We start from the raw sequence: 26,223 nt of genomic DNA on the forward strand, positions 1-26,223 counted from the left end.
GGGGGGTATTAGAGGAGGGGACAGGGCATTTCTTCATTTTCTATCAAGGAAGGTGTTGCTTAGTGAGAGACAACACTTAAGCTGAGTGATGGGGAGCCACCAGCTGTGAAAAAGGAGAGTTCAAGGCATCCAGGCAAATAGAACAGTGATTCACAAAAGCCTGAAGGAAAGAAGCCTCCTATGTTCACAGGATAAAATAAGGCCCAAGGGTCTGAGGCACAGTGGGTGGGAAGGCAGGAGAGCGGGGTGGGGCTAGACCATGTGGCCCTGTGGGCCTTAAAAGGTGTTGGATTGCTCCAGTATGTGGGAAACGCATGTGTTCTTGGGATATCTATCTATGAAACCTTAGTTGGGCACACTGTCCTCTACTGGACAAAGTAAATGTTTCTTTCTCAAATAGTTCATTGAAGGGTTGGCGCAATCTCTGATTAGGTTCTAAATTCATTTTCTAAGCTCCTTGAATGAAATTTCCTTTGTACCATCCATGTAGACTTTGACACTAAAACCTTTGGTTAATAAGAGCAAAAATAATCTACTTTTAACTCTTTAGCTCTGGCATAATTTGTTTTTCTTCTGAAGCAGATATTTCTGCAGTGAAGTCTACACTCCATCAATATCCAGAGCTGGAGAGGACTAAGGAGGTACATATGAAAACAGAGCTTTTTTTAATTGGAAAGTGATGGCCAGCATACCTTTGCAGGGAAGAAGGAAGATTCTATAGGCCTTTCATCTATATGGTTCCAATTAGTTAAGAACCCTGGTGTTCATTTGGTAAAGAATCTGCCTACAGTGCAGGAGACCTGGGTTCAATCCCTAGGTTGGGAAGATCCCCTGGAGAAGCAAATGGCAACCCACGCCAGTATTCTTGCCTGGAAAATCTATGGACAGAGAAGTCTGGTGGGCTGCAGCCCGTGGGCTCACAAGAGTTGGACACGTCTTAGCAACTACACCACCACCACACAGCAATGGGATTCCTAAGTGATTCCTGTAGGGAAAGTATGTCCTCTATGTAGATGAAATAATTTTAATTAACTTTTTCCTGGTAAACTTCTTTTACTTGGAGGAAATCTATTGCTTATGTGATTTAACACATTGGACTTAGTTTTAAGCCCAGGGGAGTTACAGGATAATAAATTAAGGATTATTAAACTATAAGTTAAATATGTTTTCTGTAAAATAGTATGCAGGGTTAGCAACTAGATTTGGCTTAAATTCTGGTTCCTCTGCTTACCTTGAACAGTTTTCTCAATTCTTCTGACCGTTTGGGGATACTCATAGCTCTTATAAGTTGCTGTGAGATTCAAATGAAATCCTTTATGCGAAGTGCTGTGAATACCTGATGCATGGCAGGTATTCAGTAAAGGTTCATCTTTATCCCATTGTAGAAACCAACCTCCCTGATGTATGTAGAAATCAATTGTCTTGCATTTTCTCCTAGCTGAGATGATTTTCAGCTCAAGGAATGAGCAATACCTTGAACAGCAACAAATAAAGCATAATAAAAAAAAGCATCATGTCATAGATTTGTTTTATAACTTATATGCTGAACTCAGTTAAATCTCTCCTGGCTGTATTTGTGCCATCAATGTAGCCCGGAGTTTGTCAAGCTTAACACTGTTGACGTTTTGGGCTGGGTAATTCTTTGTGTTGGGTGAGGTTTGCCCTGAGAATTGAAGAATATGTAGCAGCATCCCTGGCTTATTCCCAGTAACATTCTAGCCCCCAGTTGTGACAACCAGAAGTCTTCAGATATTGCTAAATGTTCCCTGAGGGGCAAAGAGACCCTTGGTTAAGAACACTAATAGTGTGTAAGTGCTGGCGCAGGATGGGCTTCCTTGGTGGCTAAGACTAAGGAATCCGCTTGCAATACAGGAGACTCATGTTCAACACCTGGATTGGGAAGATGGAAACCCACTCCAGTATTCTTGCCTAGAGAATCCCACGGACAGAGGAGCCTGGGGGGCTACAGTCCATGGGGTTGCAAAGAGTTGGACATGACTTAAGGACTAATACTTTTCACTTTTCTGGTACAGAATGCTGGTGCAGAGACTAGAAGAGGGAGATTCTGCCCTTCTAACAGAAGGGGGAAATTTTGTCAGAAATATGTTAGGCATTTTGTGAGGTCTTGAAATCAGCTATGCAAACTGAAAAAGCTAAATGTGATTTCTGTTTAATGTCTGTATAACCAGGAACTGATTGCCTAATTTCTTTATGTCTCAATTTGTTGTCTACAGTATTGCATGATAATTATAGGGTTGCTGTGAAGATTAAATATTAACCAATGGAAGGTGCTTAGAACTATACCGTACACATAGTAAGCACTAAATAAATATTCAGTTCAGTTCAGTCGCTCAGTCATGTCCAACTCTTTGCGACCCCATGAATCGCAGCACACCAGGCCTCCCTGTCCATCACCAACTCCCGGAGTTCACTCAGACTCACCTCCATCGAGTCAGTGATGCCATCCAGCCATCTCATCCTCTGTCGTCCCTTTCTCCTCCTGCCCCCAATCCCTTCCAGCATCAGAGTCTTTTCCAATGAGTCAACTCTTCGCATGAGGTGGTCAAAGTACTGGAGTTTCAGCTTTAGCATCATTCCCTCCTAAGAAATCCCAGGGCTGATCTCCTTCAGAATGGACTGGTTGGATCTCCTTGCAGTCCAAGGGACTCTCAAGAGTCTTCTCCAACACCACAGTTCAAAAGCATCAATTCTTCGGCACTCAGCCTTCTTCACAGTCCAACTCTCACATCCATACATGATCACAGGAAAAACCATAGCCTTGATTAGACGGACCTTTGTTGCCAAAGTAATGTCTCTGCTTTTCAATATGCTATCTAGGTTGGTCATAACTTAGCCATTGTTATTACATCAACAAGTTTCTTTATAGTATATTAATTTTGTTAATATATTATTTTTATTTTACTTTGTTTTAGTAATAAAATCCACTTTATCTTATAGCATTGATCATGAAAATATCATCCCCTTGTATAATTTTTAAACATTTTATATCTTACCTCATTCCTGAATACTCTAGGAGTAGGGAGGATACCTTTTATCATCTGCAGTTCAGTTCAGTTCAGTCGCGCAATCATGTCCGACTCTTTGCGACCCCATGGACTGCAGCATGCCTGGTTTCCCTGTCCATCACCAACTCCCGGAGCTTGCTCAAACTCATGTCTATTGAGTTGGTGTTGCCATCCAACCATCTCATCCTCTGTCATCCCCTTCTCCTCCTGCCTTCAGTCTTTCCTAGCATCAGGGTGTTTTCCAGTGAGTCAGTTCTTTGCATCAGGTTGCCAGAGTACTGGAGCTTCAGCTTCAGCATCAGTCACTTCTCAGATAAAAGAAACCAAGGGTCAGAACAGATGACTTGCCTGGAGCGAGAAGGTGATGGAGAAAGCCCTAGAATTTAGCTCTCTTGATGCTTTGTCTGTGGAAGAGGCAGAACGATTAAAAAGAGCAGGCACAAGAACAAAATGCTTAGTGACCAGAAACCTGGACAAGGGGACAGAGGGGTGTCACCACCAAGGGAGATTTCAGAGGCCCATCTCCACTGCAGTAGTGCTGGGACTTCATTCGTAGCAGAGTGAGGATTCAGAATCACGGAGGAAAGATTACACCATTTCCATAGTTTATGCACTGTGTAAGAACTAGAGAACCATTGAATGACTATTATGAAGGCCTCTGTCCTGTTTCAATTAAAAAAAAAAATACTATCAATTTGGAAATGTTTGCATCTGTGCAACTAGTATTTTATTATAAAATGGTTTTCACTTATCATTAGGCTTCCTTGTTGCTCTCATCGGCCAATTTTAATTGAAATTGTCAGCAGTAAGTTCTGACTTTAAGCATGACGTTAACCACTGTAAGCATGGTGTGATCATCTTCTTAGTCATGTTCCGGTAGGTTGGGAATCATGGACAAACTCTTCTATAGCCCCTCTCAAGGTGGAGTCAGATTCTCCTCCCCTTGGATTGGGCTTGTTTCATTGAGGTGCTTTGACGTACACAGTGCTGCAGCAGAGATGCTGTGCTTGTCCTGGGCTTAACCCTTTTCAGTCTGGGAGCTTGCGTGTCCAGTCTATGATGCCTGGAGTCATCGTAGAAAGATGCCCAGCTGTTTAGCTGGAGGGACTGCATGGAAAGAACTGCCCAGAAGGCCTGCACATATTGTGGCCTTCCAGGTATTCTGGCTGGAGCCCAGCCTCCTCCTGGTGCCATGAGAGTGATCTCAAATGAGTTGAGTAGAACCACCCAACTGAAGCCTGCAAGGCAGAATCCTGGGCAGAGAAATCTTTGCCTTAAGCAAGTTTTGAGGTGGTTTGAAACACAGCAATAGGTAACTGGAATGCTAGTGATTATTGTCAACAAAATGAAACACCTACCAGCTTGAGGAACTAGCTTGGACCTGTCATTTATTCTTTTTTCTCTTCCGGCTCCGTACCACAGATGGCATTCTAAATAACAAGTGTTTAACGGCAGTCCTTTCTTGAGGAGATGAACATGTTGATATACACCAGTTAAAGCCTGATCTAGTGGTAAACTTCTGAAACCTTTCCACATTTTTGCATTCCTTTTGACTAGAGGTCGATGAATGGTTTTGTTGGTGATGGACAGGGAGGCCTGGCGTGCTGTGATTCATGGGGTTGCAAAGAGTCGGACATGACTGAGCAACTGATCTGATCTGATATATATAGTAAACATTTTTCTTTTTTTATTTTGTGAGCCAAGCAGTCTCTGTGACAACTCTTCACCTCTGTGTTACAACAAGAAGACAACCACAACAATTCCTAAATGTGTTGGAGACGTGGTGTTACAGTAGAACTTTATTTACGTACCCATGCAGTGAGCCAGCTTTGGACTGAGGGTCATGGTCATGACCTCTGCTTGTGCCCTTGCACACAAGTTCTCCTCTAAAAATAGTGGGGATTAGAGAATATTTATTAGCAGAAAACTTTGTTTTAACCTGGTGGGATTAGTCAGGGGAAAGCGATGTGTTTGATTACTCTCTTTTAGCAGTTTACTTTGTTAGTAACGTTTATTGGGAGCAGATTAATTAGAATAAATGAGTTCAAGGAGCACGTCTCTTGATAAACAGAGATGTTTAATAGCACTTAACCTTTAGAATTTATGCAGAATAAGCTGTGCATGTTGTTGTGCTTTATGTCTTTGGGGGGTGCTTCAGGTACTCGGCTGTTTAGTGCCACTTCAGATTGTAAACTCCTGACAAATGAATAATTTATCAGCTGTGGGATAGTTTTCATTGCACTGTGGGCCTGACATTTGGAGCTATGAACATCTTAGGATAAAAAGTGTTGGGAAGTGTTATGTTTGATGGGAATGTTGTAACACGGTCTGTAAAGAAACAGGTTTGTAGTTATGGGTATTGAAGCCTGATACTGGTTTCATAAAGGCAAGCAAAAGCAGAAATATCATGGTGAATTTGATCACTTCATGGATGCTTCTAGTATTGATGTCCTCTGTACCGTCTCAGCACTCATAAATCAAAAGCAAAATAAAACTCTTCACAAGAAAGCACCATTGATCCAGCAGCAATGCTCGGAAATAACACTTTGATCCACACTGTCATCAAATGGAAAGGCCTTCATAGGGCATGGAGAGAGGGCAGTTTGCAGTTGATTGCAATTGGAATCCCTGACTTACTTGGGAAAATTTAAATTACCAGCTATTGCCAGTTTGTCCTGGCAGCTACTAGAAGGCACAAGTTTCTGAAAACGTAGGAAGGGCCTAACCATATTCTCATAAGGATTGGAGATTGTTTAGAGTTGCATGAAGAAAGAGTACTAATTAGATTAGACAGAAATCTTGGCTGAATAAGGACGATGAGTAATGGTTAAGTCTGTTCAACTATGGAGTAAAGTCTCAAGGGAAAGAATGAGATCCCCACCGCATGAATCATTTGAACTAAGTGGCAGAAACCACTGTGGAAAACTACTGTTTCTGAAATAATCAAGACTACATCAGCAAAAGGATATAAAAAGATCATTTAGCAATTGCAAATCACATAATTCTTTTTGCATTTTAATTGTACTGATTTGGAATGTGAGATGGAAACAGGAAGGGTATTATGATAATTATAATAAAACAATTGCTTGTATTCTGGGATCTGTTCCCTCTAGCGAGTTTGCAGTTTAACAAATGGATCTGACACCACTATTGGGCAGGGGATAAATTGGCTCTCTTTCCTTTGGTGTATTTACTCAGGCCACTGAAAGTGAAAGTTGCTCAGTCGTGTCCAACTCTGCGACCCCATGGACTATACAGTCCATGGGATTCTCCAGTCCAGAATACTAGAGTGGGTAGCCTTTCCCTTCTCCAGGGGATCTTCCCAACCCAGAGATCTAACCCAGGTCTCAACATTGCAGGTGGATTCTTTACTAGCTGAGCCACAAGGGAAGCCCAAGAATACTGGAGTGGGTAGCCTATCCCTTCTCCTGCGGATCTTCCTGGCCCAGGAATTGAACCTGGGTCTCCTGCATTGCTGGCGGATTCTTTACCAGTTGAGCTATGAGGGAAGCCCACTCAGGCCACTAGGCTCCTCTTTGTGGCCTAAGAGAAGCTTTCACGCATTACTCACAGTCACCAACCTGTTTAACTCAAAAAGTGCTTTCATTTTTTCCAGCTTTGCTAGTATTCTCCCTTTCTCCCTTTCTGACCGAACAGCTTTGGCATTCCAGATCTTACCTACTCTTTCAGATCCATCTTTTCTGCTGACTTTGGCCACTCTTACTTAGGCCCACTATGTCCCAGGTAACTTATAGGTAACAGGAAGACTGAGCTAAGTCACTGCTCTCTGAATAGTGGGAGAGACATAAAGAGGTAATTACAACATAGGGGGCTGTGTGCAGTAGTAGGCAGGTGCATATGGTGTTGCCAGTAGCAGGCTGTTGTTGGAATTTGTAGCGAATGTGAACAGAGATGGTAGAGACAGAAACATACTGGAGGGTATTAAAGCAAAGCTAAAGAGCTTGGAGCTTGCCTGATAAATCAGTGGTTCTCAACCTGATGATACTTTATAATCACTGGGGATAAAATATAGCTGTCTAGGGCCCACACTGAACATTTAAATCAAAATATATGAATTTTAGGACCAAGCATAGGTTTTTTTTTTTTTTTATGTTCCCCAATTAATTCTTAATCCCAGTTTAGCATTACCAGCTGATAAGGGAAGCAGTGAAATGTTTTAAACTGGAAAGTGATGTGGTCTAAATTGCATTTTTGGTAGGTCACTGACAGCTGTGTAGAGGATGAACTTCAGGGTGAGTTGCTGTAAAGCCAAGTAGGATAAGAGTCAAGATGGTCTGAACTGTGACTGTGGCTATAGGATAAAGAGGGGCCAGATACAAAATTTATTTAAGAGGATTAAAAACTTGCAGGATTTTGTGATGGATTGAACTTCGTAAGTACGGAATGAATCATAGAGGAAACAGTTAGGAGAAGTAGCCAGAAAAGTACACACTTCTTTGTATATTTCTCTTCTACCCTCCCCCTCCTCTGCCAGTGCATCTAATGCACCGTATTATGGTTTTTGAGTTTCTCCTAACAGTTATCATAGTTGCCATACTTTTTTATTCAGCCTTTATAGACAAACTAAATCTAAAATTGTCTAAAATTTCCACTTGCTCAGGAAAAGTATATTTACTCATCTCAGATCCTGCTTCTTGTCCTCTTCCCAAAGCTGAGCCTTGAACGCAGCCAATGGTAGCAAATTCAGTTCCTATAGTGACCAGTCAAGTAAAATTCATATGGAAACAGCAGTTTAGCTCTTTGGAAAGTCTCTGCTGGATTTCATGAGGGAAGCAGCCACCCAGCCTCTTCTTGCCATTTGAGAATGCATGTCCAGGGTCTTCTCCTTTTCCTAGAGAAGATTGAAGTCCAGATTTGTAGGGCACCCCACTCCAGTACTCTTGCCTGGAAAATCCCATAGATGGAGGAGCCTGGTGGGCTGCAATCCATGGGGTCGTGAAGAGTCGGACACGACTGAGCGACTTCAGTTTCACTTTGACTTTTCACTTTTCACTCATGCATTGGAGAAGGAAATGGCAACCCACCCCAGTGTTCTTGCCTGGAGAATCCTAGGGACGGGGGAGCCTGGTGGGCTGCCATCTATGGGGTCGCACAGAGTCGGACATGACTGAAGTGACTTAGCAGCAGTAGTAGCAGCCCTACTTTTCACGCATTTAAATTAAAAATAATTAAGTACCAGTAACATAGAGGCCAAAGGAAATGGGGATGGATCTGGTCCGGGGTCAGGGGTTTTCGATCTCTGTGTTGAGTCTCCATAGACTTTTGTAAAATAGAAATGAGAATTTCTAAATCCCAAGATTTTCCAGCCCTTTCAGTGGTTAACAATAGCAGAAAATGGTTAAAAAGCAAAAACTTCCAGAAAGTGGTTAAAATAGCAAAGCATCAGCCGCAAACATTTGGGCTGATTCTGTTTGTGGAAAGTGAATTAGAGAATGGATTCCATTACCAGGTATCTCACACTGAAATATAAAGCAGAAGGGCAAATTTAAAGTCCTTTAACTGCAATTATATAGATACTTCTGGTGAATGTGAATTGAGGACGATGAATTATTCATTTCAATCCTCTGGTCCCCAGTTTTGTACATTCTAAGGAGGCCAGGTTTAAGGACCTCAGGTGGTCCCTCATTGCTGGGGGCTGGAGAGAGGGGCCCCCGTGCCCTCCTCCTGATTTCATCCATCCCCTGGAGTCAAGCCAGGCTGGTTGCTGGAGCTCTTTTTTCCCTCAGGGGCTGCTCTGGCTACCCAGTGTGCTGCCTCTGAATGTTTAAGGCTAAAGAGCAGTTGAGCAGTTGTTCAGCCAGTGAATTAGCATTTCAAAGGCCAATGCTCAGAGGACACTGCCCAAGTGAGCAGCTGGGTGGAGGCAGACGAGTTTACTCATACAGTCCTGTCTGGGTAATACGATATTTCTGTGAAAATGACTTTCTCTTTGTAGGAAGACTAGGGATGTGGTGCTGGAAGATTTGCTTTATCAATTTTGATGGAATTCTTTCTAGAATGTACCTTGCCCTTCTTCATATTAAACAGATCCAATGAAGTGTGATTGTTGCTTGATCATTTGAGTGACACTCACTAGGAATATTGATTTTTCTATTTCCTTCTGTTATATTGAAATGCCCTGAAGAATTACGGTGGTATATAGTTGGCCAGACTGCTGCATTTTTGTGGGTCCATATATGTTTTACAATTTCATTCTGAAGAAATATGGTATAGTGGAACGGTATTAGCTTCTAAATAAAAAATATATGGCTTGGGAGCCTGCCTTTTGCTGTTTACTAGGTGGGTGATCCTGGGGAAGTATATTAATCTCTCTGAGCATAGTTTTTTGTTCAGTTAACATATATTCCTCTGCTACCTGCCAGCAGGTTGCAAGTTGCTGGGGATGTGGTAATAAACAAGATGAACTCATGCCCCACTGTAGCTTCTGGTCTAATCTTAGATTTTTCTTCTGTAAAACAAGGATAAGAACCGTATCCTACACTTGTTTCATGGGGCTTAGCTGTGATAATGTGGTGAGGTACCTGGTAATGATTAGGGGCTCATAATTGGTAGATATAGCAGCAGGATTTGCTTCTCTCTTTTGTGCTTATTTGTCAATACCATCCAATTTATTACCTTAAATTTACACAAAGCTATTTTCTTCCAGAAATCTTTTTTTTTTTTTCTTTTTTTTTTTACTCTCACATTGGAATTGACAAATGTTGTTCAGGTCTTGAAGTCTGAGCTTCCTCCCTTTCTGCTTTCTGAATGTTTTGCATGCATGGTCCTTAAGCAGTTCATTCATTCCAGCGAGATTCCTGTGCTAGGTTTCTGGGATACACTGTTTAGTGACCAAAACAACAGAATCCTGCATCATGAAGGGCACCTTCTAGGGGGCTCAAAATTGTGCAAAGCCCAGAGTAGAAGAATCAAGACTCTGTGTGTGTGTGTGTGTGTGTGTGTGTGTGTGTGTGTAGGAGGGGGATTCAGATACTGTTATAATTGAGTGGTCAGGTCAAGGTAAACTCGATTGAGAAGGGGCCAGTTAAATAGTTTTGAAAGAGAGTGGCAAATTAATCATGGAAGGGGTTAGTATTCTAGGCTGGGAGCCAATTCAGTTCAAAGAGACTAGGGCAGGAGCTTGCTTGGCATGTTCTAGAAAATGCAAGGGGAATAAATGAACAAGGGCTTCTAAGAGACATCTGGTACAGAGAGTGTGTAAGGAGGAGAATCAACCTAGTTGGGAATTCAGGTTCCCTGGACACATTAGTGAGTTAAGATCCTACTGAGATGTTGAGAGCCTGCAAGCAGGAAAAAGAGCTTGTGCCAAGGCCCTGAGGCCAAGGGAGTATGATTAGTGTCTGGAAAGGACAGAAGAATGGGGACTGCAGCAAAGGAAAATGATAAGCTATTAGAGGAAGAAGGTGGAGATGATTATATTTAGGTCTTATGAGGATTACTCTGGTTACAGTATGGAAAATCGGTGATTGCTCCTGATGACAGTAATAACTTGGGCACAAAAATCCTCTCCTAAAGTTATGGATTTCTACTCATATAGAGCAAGATCTTGGAAAAAAATGGATTATGTAGACCATCTCTTTAGGTTTGTGGCCCATTTTTTCCCTGACCACTCATATTTCCTTAGCTGTAGGCATAGGGCCAAGCACTCATTATTATGGCCAGTGTAAATTTCCCAGGATACTGTTAGTTGTAGCTTTCTGATGGATTGTCTGATGCAAAGTTTGCACTGGAGTTACTATGGACCTCACAGGGAAGGCTTCGGCAATTGTCACCATAGTCCTCTAGGCTGAGGTAGTGGATAAAGGTTTTTAGGTGGGCAAGATGGGGACTCAGTTTAGAAACAAACCAGACACCAGAGTTTAAAATCAGTTGTTTGTATGAACCTGGAATTCTAGCACTGGATTAGTAGTAATGCAGGAGGAGTTGTGAGGATTTTTTCCGTCAAATCTTTAACTTTTTTAATTCTCTCAAATCCTATTTTCTAACTGAACAAAGACACACATTCTCATAGGTGTCTAAGAATGGATTTATTTATTCTGACATTTCTGACATACTTAGGAATCAATATTGTTTCTGTATATTCAGATTTTGCTAACATAAAAATCTAATACAGTGGAATAAAATGCCTCTTAGCTAGAGGTTCAGCTATCTGATTAAATAAGTTGATTGCTGCTGGGACTGCATTTTCAGCTCACTTTGCCCCGGTCTTTGTCAGTCTGTGGTTCTGGATCTATGAAGCAGTCTCTGTCCCTTTCACACTTTCAAGGAACCTTTCATCCCCATGCTGTCTAGCACCCTTCTAAAATAAAAGATAAAAAGACAAACGGTGGTTAAAATGATACCTGTAAAGATTTTTGCAAAAAAAACTTTCAGATTTTAAGAATACCTTATGTTGTTTGTTATGAAATATAGCTACATAATCAATAAAGAATAAATCAAAATTTTGCTATAGAAATGAAAAAATATAAACCTTTTATTAGTAATGACTTTTTTATTGATAACACAAAATGCCATTATTATAGGCTATGTTTAGTCTTCTAGTATCCAGTCAAAACACTGTTTTTCCCCAATTACTTAGGACAGCTTTTTCCTTCTCTCCAGTCTAGTTATGTGATACATTTGTGAGGCAGTTTAGATTGATTTGTCATAGTCTACATTCCGTCTTCCCCCGACTTCCTGGTTGATTTTTTTAGAAATTTATGTACAGTAAATCCATTCTTTGTGGTATATAGTTCCATGAGTTTTGACAGATGCATAGGTTGCATATAGACTGCTCCAATTACATAGCAGTTGCTTTACCCCAGAAATTCCTTCCCAGCACCTTGCTATGTAGCCTTTTGGGTTCAGCATGTTTTCATTTAGCAAAATGCTCTTAAGATCCATCCATATTTGTTGCATGAATCAATAGATTATTGCTTCAATGGTGTTGCATTGTATATATACACAGTTTGTTTATCCATTTACCAGTAGAAGGACATCTGGGTTGTTTCAAATATTTAGTGATTATGAATAAAGCTGCTATAAACATTTACGGACTGGTAAAAAGTAAATTTTAATCAGTCTCTGGTGCAGTGGTTCTGGGGACTTTCAAAAATAACAAAAAACACAGATGTCTGGGCCCCACTCCCAACCAATTGAATCAGTTTTTTTGGATGGGGCCTGGGTTAATGGGTTTGCAAAAGCTCCCCAGGTGGTCCTCTTGTGCAGTCAGGGTTGGGAATTAATGCTTGGAAACACGTGATCATTGTATTTTGGGTAAATCAGCTTTCTAGGGGTCTCATTATTTTTACTTGGCATGGTTAAGTAATTATATTTAGGTAGTATAAGATTATGCTTCAAATTACTTGTTTCTCTTAAGGATTTAATTTCAAGGCGAGAGTTAGTGTATGCAGATTAAACCAAAACCTTTTTAAAGGTGCACTTATTGAGGTTTTAAGTAGTCATGATAGAAATATATTATTAATATGCCAATTATATCCCTCAGAAGTATTTTAATAATTATATGTTTGATTAAAAGGAGTACTTGTTAGTTATATAGTGTGATTCTATGTTTGAATAAACTAACACTAGAATGAAATGAGCTTCCTTAATCACCAATTATTTTATATTGTTGATGAAATATATTATTATATATATTGATAGTGAGTTCTTACAATGTTTTATCTCAATATTTAACAACAATTATGTTGAGTTAAAGAGTGAAACAACATTAAAATCATTATGAATTGGGCAACAGATATTTCACATTAAAATAAAGACATTTCCACATCAAGTATAAATTGCATAAGAACACATGGGGTTTTAAAACATTTCTCTGAACTAACTAAAAATGCTTTTTTTAAGCTACGTGCTTTAATGATCAAAATGCTTACCAAGATGAATTTTCATTTCTGTCTTAACCCTTTTCAGTTGATGGAGAATCTGAGAATAATTCCATGATCATCAAGTGTTAGGAGGTCTTTCACAAATAAAGCTGCAATAAATAAAGCCTTTAAGAAAAAAAAAAAAGATCTAACTGAGGAGCACCCCATCTAATAACTGGAAGGGTCCTCTAGAAATAAAGTGTTTTTAATAAAATACTTCTCCACAATGTTTAGTAGATTTTATTTGTGCCTCCCTGATAGCTCAGTTGGTAAAGAATCCTCCTGCAACGCAGGAGACCAGGTTCGATTCCTGGATCAGGAAGATCCGCTGGAGAAGGGATAGGCTACCCATTCCGGTATTCTTGGGCTTCCCTTGTGGCTCAGCTGGTAAAGAATCCACCTGCAATGTGGGAGACCTGGGTTAGATCTCTGGGTTGGGAAGATCCCCTGGAGAATGGAAAGGCTACCAACTCCAGTATTCTGGCCTGGAGAATTCCATGGACTGTATAGTCCATGGGGTCGCAAAGAGTCGGACATGACTGAGCAACTTTCACTTTCATTTACAGGAATAAATGTTAACTCTGATTTTAAAACACATTTATGATAAGAAATGAGATATAATATTGATATTCTCTTGATTTAGCTCTTAGATTCTAATTCATAATGACCATGAGCTATTTACATACTTGGCCAAGAATATTTGGGGGCACCAGGACTTTCAAAGATGTGCTTTCCTGCAAAGGGTGGTTTGGAAACTCATTGCCAGGGGCACATAATGCCCTCTATTGTCCCCCTCCCCCTGAAAAAATCATACACACACACACACACACACAGCAATGACTTTAGTATTGCATTAGAAAGAGCTAAAATGTATTTAGCAGGTAGAATGTGCATGCACTGTGCTGCATGAGAATTATCTCATTTAATCATTCCAACACTTGTGTGCTTTAAAAACTTTTATTATCCTCAGCTATATGTTAGGGTAAATCACAGATTAGAAAGGTTAAGTTACTTGTCCTTAGTAAGTTGTTGTTTATATTAAGTGGTGAAGTTGTGAATCATACCTAGATAATTTGACTTCAGAGACCACAGACTTCATTGCTATGCCATGCTCTGTTAGGCATCATTTGCCCCATCTTTACTGAATTTAAAGAAACCCTATTCTGTGCTTCCTTCACGCATCTACTTACTTATAATGCTAGACACATTCTGTTTTATTTGTGATTCCTGTATTTGTTTATGTACACATACCCTCCTGTTGATGTCTAGATGCCTTCTTCTCTGTTCTGGGAGTATTTGCACATTGCCTGACACTCTGTAGGCTCTCAATAACTGCTTGGCTGATTAAAGAACAGATGTAAAATTCATACAGAGCATCCATTATGTTGGGTTGGGATCCCCTCTTCATTTCAGAGTTACCTCAGAAGGCTTTTGGAAACTCAACCAGTTCTCTTGCTTGGTGCAGTGCTGGCTTAGGTGTAATATCTAAGTACCTTTCATCCTTGAGTAAGTTTGAACTTCCTCTGTAAGCATAATGCATTAATAATTATAAAATACGGTACAAGGAAACCTACTCTATAACTTGATTTTGTTCTGGAAGAGAAAATGCACAACCAGTGTAGATAAACTTAGGGATGATGTGAGTGGGACCAGTTATGGTAATATGATCTGCATGGCAAGTGGTTTTGCTGGGGAAGAGTTACTTAAAATGTTTCATTTTAGATAATAATAATTGATCACGCTATAGTAGTGACCATGATTAAACACGATAGTATAAGGTCCTTTTTCTTTTTGAGGAACACCTGTTGAATTACAGTGGGAATGAGACCATAAAGCCTTAAATTTGAAAGTAGAATTAGAAGGTGGAGAAGAATGTCTAGAACTTTGACCGCTCTTGTTTCTATGGTTGTGTCCCCTCATTTTTACTGTTTGCTTCTTGGCTGTGCTTTTTTCTTATGAAGTAAGGCTATACTAAGTAAGGAGTGGTATTTCCCAAGAACAGTGTAATCAAGGAACACTGCTATTTTCTCATAGATTTTGAAAGGCTTTATATTCTTACATGCTTGCTTTGAAGTAACTCAAATCACAGAAACAGGGTAGCCAAACGGATGTACTTCTGTCTTTGGCCTATTGCTTGCTTTAGAGAGGTGTAATTCATTTAAAACCTGCAATTCTGACACAGTGTTAAATACACACTACCTATTCAGGCAACACCTTTTCAAAACCTTTTGTTGCCAAGAATCAGTTGTAGGACCTTACATTTTTGCTTAAAATTGTATAGGATTATACCCCCTTGATTTGTTTTGTAATAGCTCCATGGATTTTACTGTAGCAACTAAGAAAAAGAGTGTTGTCCTTAAGGCCCTAGCCTCAAAATAGAAAGTTTGGACAAAGCTAATTGATTGTAGGTTTGCTGTTGTTCATTATCTTAATTAGTCTAGGTAATTAAATCATTAATTGATTGAAGCTGATCCCTTGCTAACAGTAAAACTCAATGCTTTTCGGCTTGATCCCATGAGAACTACTTCAGTTCTTCACTCACCTCTTTTTCTGTGGTGTTGACAGACTCCGACGGCGGGCACAGGGGCACTAGAGGGTAACAGTAACCTGTGGACAGAGTTGCTGTGAGACGCATTTCGGTGGCAGCAGACAGCAGTCCCAGCCTGGCTGAGGCTAATTAACCCTGGCCGGTAAACCACCGCGCAGAAGCAATCCATTATGCAGACAATCCTGTCTCCGGCAGTTAACTTTTGTTGTTGGTTGTGTTTTGCTTGGGTACCTTTCTGCAACTGTGGATTTCCATCAAAGGGCTCTGATAGCCCTTCCTGCCTCGCGTGTGCCCACGTATCTTTAGTCTTGTGCCGCAGTGTTTCTGAGGTGAGCACTTTTTCTTCTTACTCAAGATTCATGAGCCTCTGGATAATCACTCTGTTTCCTAAATATATGAAGCTCTTTTAAAACTTCAAAGCTGCCTCAGGGCGGAGGGAAGGAGGGAGGGAGAGAAGATGCCGACTTAGAAGGCTTCTAGTGAATTGGCAGAACCATGAATACTTGTCTTCAGGTGCTGAAATATGAGCTGTTTTAACAGCTATTTCAAGTCTGAAAGTTGGCTTTTAAAATGAATCACTAATCCGATAATTACAATAACACTAGAATCAGACTAAACAAAGGAAAAGGTAAGGCAGTAAGAAGCTGTTTTACCTTGGAGTGCATTTCAAACCTCCTTGTTAGTCCTGTTCTATCTGATTTTAGAGAAACTTCTGTGGTAAGCTTGTATTTATCAAAACTCCTTCAATACTATGAGGGTTTCTTTTCTTTCTTTCTTCCCTTTTTTTTTTCATAATTGCATTATGAAATGCAATTCATAACTGGCTTATTTTCTCTTGTCTTGGATAAACTGAGTCTGGCAGGTCTTTGGAAGAATCCAAGTTCTTGCTTTTTCTGATTGATATGATAGCAATAGTAAGGAAGCAAAAGAGGTTTAAAGAATGCCTGGTATATGGGTATAATGCTCCCTGCATGCTCCTAATTAGAGTTAGCTGTTTTTTTTTTTTTTTTTTTTTTTTTTTTTTTTAAATTATTGTTGACATAGCTTTCAGACAACTCTGCTTGTAGAAAAATATAGCAAACAAATGAGTCCTTTATGTCATTACTGAAATAAATTCTTAGAGAATTGTAATGTTCTATCATGCATAGTTTACTGTGGCTGCAGTTATATCCAATAAACATTAACATGTGACACAGAATTATAAAGCATTTTCTATCTAGACATAAATATACTCCCTTTAAAACTCTTGCATGAATCTGATAAATTATAATTCTATATTCTCTATATAATATGTGCTTAATTTCTTTCTAACCTGGAAAGCAGATATATCTTGTATATCTCTCTTTGTTGTTGCTTATTTTATGTAATGTTGAAACAAATGCTGATTCCAGAATGGAAAAATCACCTCTTATAATCAGAAATAATTTAAAATTCAAAAATATGATTAGTTTATATTTTAACAGTTAAGAGTTTGTTTCTTATAGGTATTCTGTTCATACTTGTTTTAAGATGAAAAGATACTTTTGTTTCAGAATAGTTTTAGAAAAGTGATTATACCTATTAGGAGAACTGATGTATTGATAATTTACTTGCACGAAGAATATGGACTTAACAGTTTTGGGGATGCATGAGAGGTCAGAGGCTGAGCCTTTTCACAACTTAATTGAAAATCAGAAGGTGTTATGAGAGGCATTGGTATGAGTTCAGTTCGGTTCAGTTGCTCAGTCATGTCCTACTCTTTGCAACCCCATGAACCGCAGCACGCCAGGCTTCCCTGTCCATCACCAACTCCTGGAGTCCACCCAATTCCATGTCCATCGAGTTGGTGATGCCATCCAACCATCTCATCCTCTGTCATCCCCTTCTCCTCCTGCCCTCAATCTTTCCCAGCATCTGGGTCTTTTCAAATAAGTCAGCTCTTCGCATCAGGTGGCCAAAGTATTGGAGTTTCAGCTTCAACATCAGTCCTTCTAATGAACACCCAGGACTGATCTTTAGGATGGACTGGTTGGATCTCTTGCAGTCCAAGGGACTCTCAAGAGTCTTCTCCAACACCACAGTTCAAAAGCATCAATTCTTTAGCGCTCAGCCTTCTTCACAGTCCAACTCTCACATCCATACATGACCACTGGAAAAACCATAGCCTTGACTAGATGGACCTTTGTTGGCAAAGTAATGTCTCTGCTTTTTAATATGCTGTCTAGGTTGGTCATCATTTTCTTTCCATGGATTTTATTTAGTTATGACTTGTGACAAATAGTGAGGGCAGAAAGATTGCTCTGAGAACTCTTTGTTTATCGGTGGGAATACCGTTGATCAGAGTCAGAGAATGGTGACTTCTACTCTGGTGGTGGCAGTGGAATTGGAGACAAGTGGATAGATGCCCGAAATACTGAGAGATATGAAACAAAAGAGAAGTTAAGGGTGACTCCCAGATCTCTCTTGTGAGCACCTGCTTGGGTGATGGTAGTATTTATTGAGATATGAAGCACTAGCAGGAAGGAGGACTTGTTTGGGGTGAATGGAGAATCAAGAGCTTGGTTTGGGACATATTGTATTTGACCTGACGTTGAATAACCCAGTGGCAAAATTAAGTAAGCAGCTAGATATATGAACCTCCATATGAGAAAAGAGCTATGGGCTGAAGTTAATCCCTTGAAGTTATAAATGAGAATAGGCAATATCACCAAAGGAGAGAATAAACAAAGACTGAGAATTTAAGAGACAACCCCTGGGAACTCTTTATTCATAGAGGATGAGTACAGCAGGTGAGGTCAAAGGGGGAAAGGAGAAAGATAACTATAGAAAAAGGAGAACATTCAGGGAGCAGTGTGTTTTAGAGACCAGAGGCATTGATATTTGGAGGAAAGATGCTCTGAGAATCTACTGAAAGGTCTGGAAATTGTGTATTGAATTTGGTGACTTCGGGAACACTGATGACATTAAGAAGAGTTGAACTGAAGGAGAATGAAGGAGTGGAGTAGATTATTTAAGGGAGAAGTAGAATACACATAGGATTCTGAATCTGAAAGTGTTCATTCATCCTCAGCTCATAAACTCAAAGCAGAATCCTTTTTATGCAGTATCGTAAGTATGTATTCAACAAAAAAGAAATATTTAAGCATCTAGGCCTCTAGACTTTATTATTTTTCTTCCCTTTTCGGCTGATCTCGTTAAAGAAGAGTCAGTATATCACCATGCTGCATATTTGGTCTGGGGAGGAGGTCTAAAGTGTTTTTCAAAATCACGATTGGTATCATCACCAAAATATTTCTCTTATGGTGCGGTCTCTGACCAGCTCTTATGTGGTTTGTTTGATGACACACACTTACACTCCCATTCCAATTGCGTTGAACTACTTAAAGTTCTCCAAATAATTGTAGATTACATTTATAAAGGTTAAAAATTTCTCCAGTCAGTATTGTTGAATCTGACTCAGCGCTGTTGAATCTGCCTGAAATGTTCTTTCTACCTTTTGCCTTCAAATGCCCCTTTTTTATGATGCCTTCCCATAAAGAACCTCTTCTGTTCCTATACTGTATAAATTTCTGTAATAAATTCTCCAAATGTCCTTTTCTTCCTCTCTTTCTCCTTTCTTTCTCTCCTTTCCTTCCCTCTTCCTCCCTTCCTTCCATCTTAAGCTGAAACATTGTGAAGTGAAGGAAATTATTTACTTATGCTCATGGCCTAATGTAGTAAGTAGGGCTTCCCTGGTGGCTCAGTCAGGAAAGAATCCGCCTGCAGTGCAGGACACCTGGGTTTGATCCCTAGGTTGGGAAGATCCCCTGGAGGAGGGAATGGCTACCCACTCCAGTATTCTGGCCTGGAGAGTTCCATGGACAGAGGAGCCTGGCAGGCTACAGTCCATGGGGTCGCAGAGTCAGACATGACTGAGCGACTTCACTCACTCACAGTGTAGTAAGTAATGCTAACTGTTTGTTGAATGAATAGATGAGCTTCAGCTAGGCTAATCCAGTTGAGAAACAAGATATAGCAATAGCAAAAAAGTCCTCTGAAAAGCAGAGGTGGTACAAATAAATAAAGAAAGTACTTCATTAAAAGTTAAGGCCCTTAAGCCTCACTCAGAGCCTGTTTTCATTGACTTCACATACAGCTCTAAAATGCTGATTTATTTGGCAGTCACATTGACCTGCATAAACTTAGACAAACTCCTGACCCATGACAGATCTCAGAAAAAACAAGTCACAGACTGACAGGGAAATGAAAAACTACAAAATAGATAGTAACAAAACCTGTGAAAAATAGCAGAGTGAACTAAAACTGTACAAAAGAAGGGAGAGAGCTCATAAGAGAAGGAAAAAAGTGGCCTGCCAGGACCTTCCCTCAGGTCTAAAGCCAAATGAGTAAACTAATTTACTAAAACAGGGTATAAATAAACCTTAGGGCTTTTCCGGTGCCGTAGTGGTAAAGAATCTGCATGCCTGTGCGGGAGACACAAGAGATGTGGGTTGGATCCCAGGGTTTGGAAGATCCCCTGGAGGAGGAAATGGCAACCCACTCAGGTATCTTGCCCGGGAAATCCCGTGGACAGAGGAGTCTGGCGGGCTACAATCCATGGGGTGGCAAAGAGTCAGACACGCCTGAGCGACTGAGCACACATACATACATACACATACATACTATCGGTTCAAAAACAGAGATGCATTTAATACATTAAAGATCATTAATTAGAATCAAGTATGGAAATACATATAGTTTATTGAAAAAAATATTGCTTCTGTGTTGAATTGTTGTTGTTCACTTGCTCAGTCATGTCCAACTCTTTGCCATCTCATGAACTTCAGCATGCCAGTCTTCCCTGTCCTTCACTATCTCCTGGAGTTTGCTCAAACTCATGTCCATTGAGTCTTTGATGTCATCCAACCATCTCATTCTCTGTCGCCCCCTTCTCTTCCTGCCCTCAGTCTTTCCCAGCATCAGGGTCTTTTCCAGTGAGTCAGCTCTTTGCATCAGGTGGACAAAGTATTGGAATTCAGCTTCAGTATCTATCCTTCCAATGAATATTCAGGGTTGATTTCATATAGGATTGACGGGTTTGATCACTTTATGAAATACCTTATTCCTAGGGATGACAGTAATAAACACATAGAGCATTCAGGTAGGCTAAAATACTTTGGAGGGAGGGAATGGATATTATGAGAATTAGGATAAAAAGGAAGAACAGTATATAGCAGACTTAGGGATCTTTGGGAAATTATCATTCTTTAACATAGATACAATTATTTTCTCTCACTATAGTAATTGAGTTAACATTTTAAATGTGCTATTTTACCTTTCCAGGCTGGGAAAGGTAAAATAGCACATTTTTACCTTTGTTTTACCCCAGGTGACTAAGATGATTCTTATTCCTTCTTTTTCTTAAATTATGGTACAAAGAAAAGTTTTACCTTCACTAAAAATCCCCACCTTGTGTGTTTCTTATTTTCAATTTAGATTAAATCATTGACAGACCAAAAGGCAGTGGTATTTACAAGATTGAGACACCTCAAATAAACATGATTAGTGTTCTAGCAACTCAAACACTGAGCAAAGGTTGATTTGAAAGTGGTATGTCAGATTTAATGCAACTTCGGTTTTTGTTTTGGTGTTTACTATTTAGTGATGTTAAAAATAAGGACTTTTCTCTAATTACAACCCATGAAAAAAGTCTCCTGCCCCAGCCTTCTCTGTACTTCTCGATTCAATTGCCTGTTTTTTTTTTTTTTAACAAATGAATGAAAACGTTGACTATGACTGAAGCTCTGTATTAGAGTGTATTATTTTTTCCCACTCCTTAGAAATAATAAAAGCACATCATAATACATCTTTGCTATTAACAACTGACCTCCAGTGTGCTATGGAACTGTGTAATTGAATAACACTTTTTGCAGAGGGAGATAGTCAATAGAAGAAATGAATTTAAGTACCTCATGATGATCGCTTGGTGATTGTGAAAGTTCTGAAATAGAAAAGCTGCTTTTGATTCCTCTTTGCTGACCTCTTTTCTAAGTGGAATTTGAGAGTTTACTACAATACAGAAAATAATAATTTAGATGCATTTTTACCGATGGCAGCAGTTTCCTAAATGAAAGTAATATTGTGGTATGAAGATAAAATTGCATGGTTTCCATTAAAATAAACACTAGGAGAATGTCACATGCAGTGATAAAAAAAAAGTGAGTGAAATCTGGAAAACAAACTATTTGAAATAGCACATTGGATAATAAGGGATTTTTAAAAAGAAACATTACTAAGCATTATATTGTTACTCGAGGGTTCAGGATGGGGAACACATGTATACCTGTGGCAGATTCATTTTGATATATGGCACAACCAACACAATATTGTAAAGTTAAATAAAATAAAATTAAAAAAAATTACTGATTTATTATTACATGCCCATATTTAAAGGATTCAGCTGTTACAAATTTCAGAATTGTTTCTAACATTTCTGACCTTTGAAAAAGATGCACTGCCAATAACTTGAAGAACAGAAAGGATCTCTTTCATAGACTTGTTTAAATAGTTACAGTAATTTGTTGTTCATTTGCTAAGTTGTGTCTGACTCTGTGACCCCAAGGACTGCAGCATGCCAGGCCTCCCTGTCCTTCACTGTCTCCCGGAGGTTGCCCAAGTTCATGTCCATCGAGGCAGTGATGCCATCCAACCGTCTCCTCCTCTGTCGTCCCCTTCTCCTCCTGCCCTCAATCTTTCCCAGAATCAGGGTCTTTTCCATTGAGTCGGCTGTTTGCATCAGGTGGCCAAAGTATTGGAGCTTCAGCTTTAGCACTGCATTAATTAGGATTGACAACATGACCATTTCAGTTTATCCTCTTATCATAACAGGTAAATCTTCTGTTTTCTGTAGAGTTTAATGTAAAACATACTTCTAATAACACAGAATATTACCACAGAGAGTGAATGTTTTGTGCCGTTGCACTGGCCTTCGTTTTCAGTAAAGATTGCACTGAAGTGCTGTGATGGGTAAAATTTTAGAAAATAGCTCATTTCTTCCAGCTTGGAATATAGCAAGCTTTCATATCAAAAATATGAAATTATATTTATGAAACTTGCTGACTTAACCAAATAGAATCATAAATCTGAAACACTTGGTTTTAGTTTCTATAAATTTTCTTAAGGTTATTTTCAAGTGTCCAATAAAATTAGTTCATTTTTCCTTTGTAAAACAATATTATTAAATGTACTCTAAATGGCCTATTTAATAGTATTTGATTCTGGCTTTTAAGGGTAATGGGAAATAATGTCCCCAAATGCTTATAATGAAAAGAACTGGTTAATTGAGAACATTGACTCTATATTTAAATTCTTTGAGGAATTAATCTTTTTATTTTAATTATATGGAATGTTTTGATATTTTCTTGGTCAGCCTCATGTTTTTGTCAGGGATATGTTCAAAGTCCTTGCAAAAAATCAAATTTATTTGATAACTAGCCAGAGCAACTGTTTAGCATCTGTCTTGAAGGCACAAAGTTGAACTAGTCAGTTTCAAATGAGGAGTCATTATACAGTTCCTCTGAATTTCATTACTTGTTAGAATTTTACTTAAGGGGTCATCAGCTCTGTATTTTTTCATTATTTAGAAGTTATGCGAAGGTGTAGAGTTTGTGATAAAAATTGTGAAAGAGTATTCGAAATTCATCCTTTAACAAAGAATAAAGGATTCGCAACTTCAGATGGATGCTGCTTCCTCATGAAGGATTTGCTCAGTGTCTGGCGTATACTCCCAATGTTACACATGCTGATGCTGGTTTGGGTGTGATGCTTATTAGTTTCATAATATTTTTGTTAGTATTTTGAGTTTGGGATTTCCCATATAATAGTCACTTATAAGTAAGGAATGCTTTCCAATGAAGCATAATTTCTCCTCACATCAGTGCTAAGTTTTATTAGATTTAGCCTTTTTGACTCTTGAAATATGACCAAATGCCATTCATTGTATCAGATAAAAAAAAGTCAATAATGTAATGAAATCCTATAAGGCAACTATAAAGATAGATTAGTCATCTATAAATAGTATGTTCAATAGATTTTGAGAAATATGTATGTTTATAAGTTATCGCACAATTTAATCCTTCTACCTAAGATTACCTAAGTCCACATCATGGGATTATTCCTCTCCTACTCTTAATCCTGTCATCATATCCAATCCAAATGTATATTCCATCATTCTTTAACTTAAAACTAACATCCATGAAGGGACTATTACAGTGTCTTACCAACTGGACATGGTGATGACAATAATGTGTGTACCGTCATAGCCATCTGCCTCTAAATCTCTGTAGTTTGTAATCAAAGACATTTTCTATATTCTCATTATACATGGCAGTGGTGGCTTGGCTTTTGTGGATCTTTGTTTGTCTTTTAATCTGGGGGCTCATACCGAAGAAGCAGCCCTTATTTGGCATCTCCCATTCTTATGATAACAAGTGGAAGCAAGATACTGGGCTGAACCACTCAATTACACTTAAAACCAATGCTTAGATCTAGTCTATGTTTTGTCATATTCCATGTGGCCAACTCTATGACTGGGAGGTGTGCTCTGCCTCCAGTGAGGCAGCCTGAATCATGTGCTCATGAACAGAACTGTATAATCCTCTCTTACAGGCAAGAAAATGAAAATATGGAAATGACTTCCCAGAGATGTTTAATACATTTGATTGCAGCCCTTGTAATTCTGTATTTGGTTAATTGTGAATTTCATTTTTCATTCTGGATACTCGGAGAGTTCCAGAGGCTGCTTCACTTTCCCTTGGCGATTTCATAGCTTCCTACCTTTGGTGACTAAGAAGAAGGTTGCTGTGGTTATTGAGCAGTGACAAGCTGTTTACTGAGCATATTGAAGATGGGAGAAAGGAGAGAAAACAAAGGGTAGGATTGCTTGGTACTGTACCAAAGTGACCAAGCTGATACCAAACCACCCAGTTTCTTGCAAAAAAGCTGGTTCTTCTATTGTCCTGAATATTTCTGCATGCTTTCCCTGGGGTTAGTTTTCAGGCTGTTTTAACATGAGGTCAGTTCACTTCAGTTCAGTTCAGACGCTCAGTCGTGTCCGACTCTTGCGACCCCATGAATTGCAGCACGCCGGGCTTCTCTGTCCATCACCAACTCCCGGAGTTCACTCAGGCTCACATCCATCGAATCAGTGATGCCATCCAGCCATCTCATCCTCTGTTGTCCCCTTTTCCTCCTGCCCCTAATCCCTCCCAGCATCAGAGTCCTTTGGTCAGAGGTATGCAATCCCCTCAGAATGCAATTGAACATAACCTCATGGTAGCATGTCTATGTTCAATGATAAAAATAATTATTTTGTGATTTCTGGAGCATTAAATAAAGCTTGGTAGACTGCAACCATAGAGAAGACTTTCAATGGAAAATGGCTGAGTGATATTGAGATCTGGCTATTCAATGATAAATGCACATCACCTTTACAATAGTTTCATGGATCATAAGAGATATACTTAGCGCATTTGAGCAGTTTGATAGATCTTTCTCAGGAACTTGCGCTGTGACTACAGCTCCTATTTCTAACTGTTCCCCACCTCTCATGCTTCCTCTTCCTGGTCCCTGAGTTTTATCTATGTTTCCAAAAAGTTATGCATTCTTAGAAGCTCTAGAGCAATTACTTAGAAACTTGAGTAAAGCCCTGAATAACACATCTGACATACAGTAGGTGTTGAATATATAGTAGCTATTTTAAATGTATTGTTATAATTATAGTTTTTATAATTAAATGATCAGCTTTGATCCTTGTTGCTTGTGTGAGTTGTATTTAAAACTGCTTGCCTTAAATGGAAAACTGTGTAAGCCTTACATTCATATATATATTTTTTGCAGTTTGTATTGAGTGCTTCCTGTGGACATGATGATTATTCACTCACAGCAGAAACTGAAGGACAATGTGACTGATACTGTCCATGAACTGAAAGGTTTATAGCCACCCATGGTTGCCTGTAATTGAATAGTTTATGTGCTTGAAGATAATGGATGGGAGATTAAGGGACAGTAATATTCCATCTTTACCAACAAGTTCAGTTAGAAAGTCTTGAGAAGTACTTCTAGTTATTTACTCTATCAATACTGTTGTGTCTATAAATTTGTGTGCCTTCTGCCCCAAATGGACACACACAAACAGGAAACTTTTAAACATCCAAAATCAACAACTGATGTATAGTCTGGAAACCCCACCAAGAATGCTGTGCTGCTGCTGCTGCCGCTAAGTCGCTTCAGTCGTGTCCGACTCTGTGTGACCCCATAGATGGCAGCTCACCAGGCTCCCCCGGCCCTGGGATTCTCCAGGCAAGAACATTGGGTTGCCATTTCCTTCTCCAATGCATGAAAGTGAAAAGTGAATGTGAAGTCGCTCAGTCGTGTCCGACTCTAGCTACCCCATGGACTGCAGCCTACCAGGCTCCTCCGTCCATGGGATTTTCTAGGCAAAAGTACTGGAGTGGGGTGCCATTGCCTTCTCCAAGAATGCTTTAGTTTATATTTAAAGAGCCCCATGATTCATCTCATTGGACTGCCAGATTTCTCTTCTTATTAAACCAATAATGGTACATGAAGGACCCTTAAAAATCCTTTTCCCCCTTTTTCTTTCCTAAGTATAGTCAGTCCTCAGAAATGAGACTCATTCCTCCCCCCCCCCAATCAACTCTTTTATTTAATTTTGATCCCAGTTCCAAGGTTATGATTTCCTGGGTACTAAGGAAAAAAAAAAACAGCCAAACAACTATTAGAAAACAGG

The 26,223-nt window shown here is 39.4% G+C and overlaps 1 protein-coding gene and 1 long non-coding RNA gene across 33 annotated transcripts in view; one reads left to right on the forward strand and one right to left on the reverse strand.

The window, feature by feature from the left end:
• Positions 1-26,223, forward strand: part of PTPRD (protein tyrosine phosphatase receptor type D) — a 536,986-nt gene that overhangs the window by 127,708 nt on the left and 383,055 nt on the right. The gene's annotated exons all lie outside the window — the stretch shown is intronic.
• Positions 11,209-15,571, reverse strand: LOC123332816. Its single transcript, XR_006549872.1, has 3 exons — positions 15,453-15,571; positions 12,920-13,020; positions 11,209-11,346 (listed from the first exon to the last, which is right to left on the reverse strand). It is a non-coding gene; the product is annotated as an uncharacterized LOC123332816 (long non-coding RNA).

This window comes from Bubalus bubalis, chromosome 3, assembly GCF_019923935.1.
Source record: "Bubalus bubalis isolate 160015118507 breed Murrah chromosome 3, NDDB_SH_1, whole genome shotgun sequence".
NCBI lineage: Eukaryota > Metazoa > Chordata > Mammalia > Artiodactyla > Bovidae > Bubalus > Bubalus bubalis.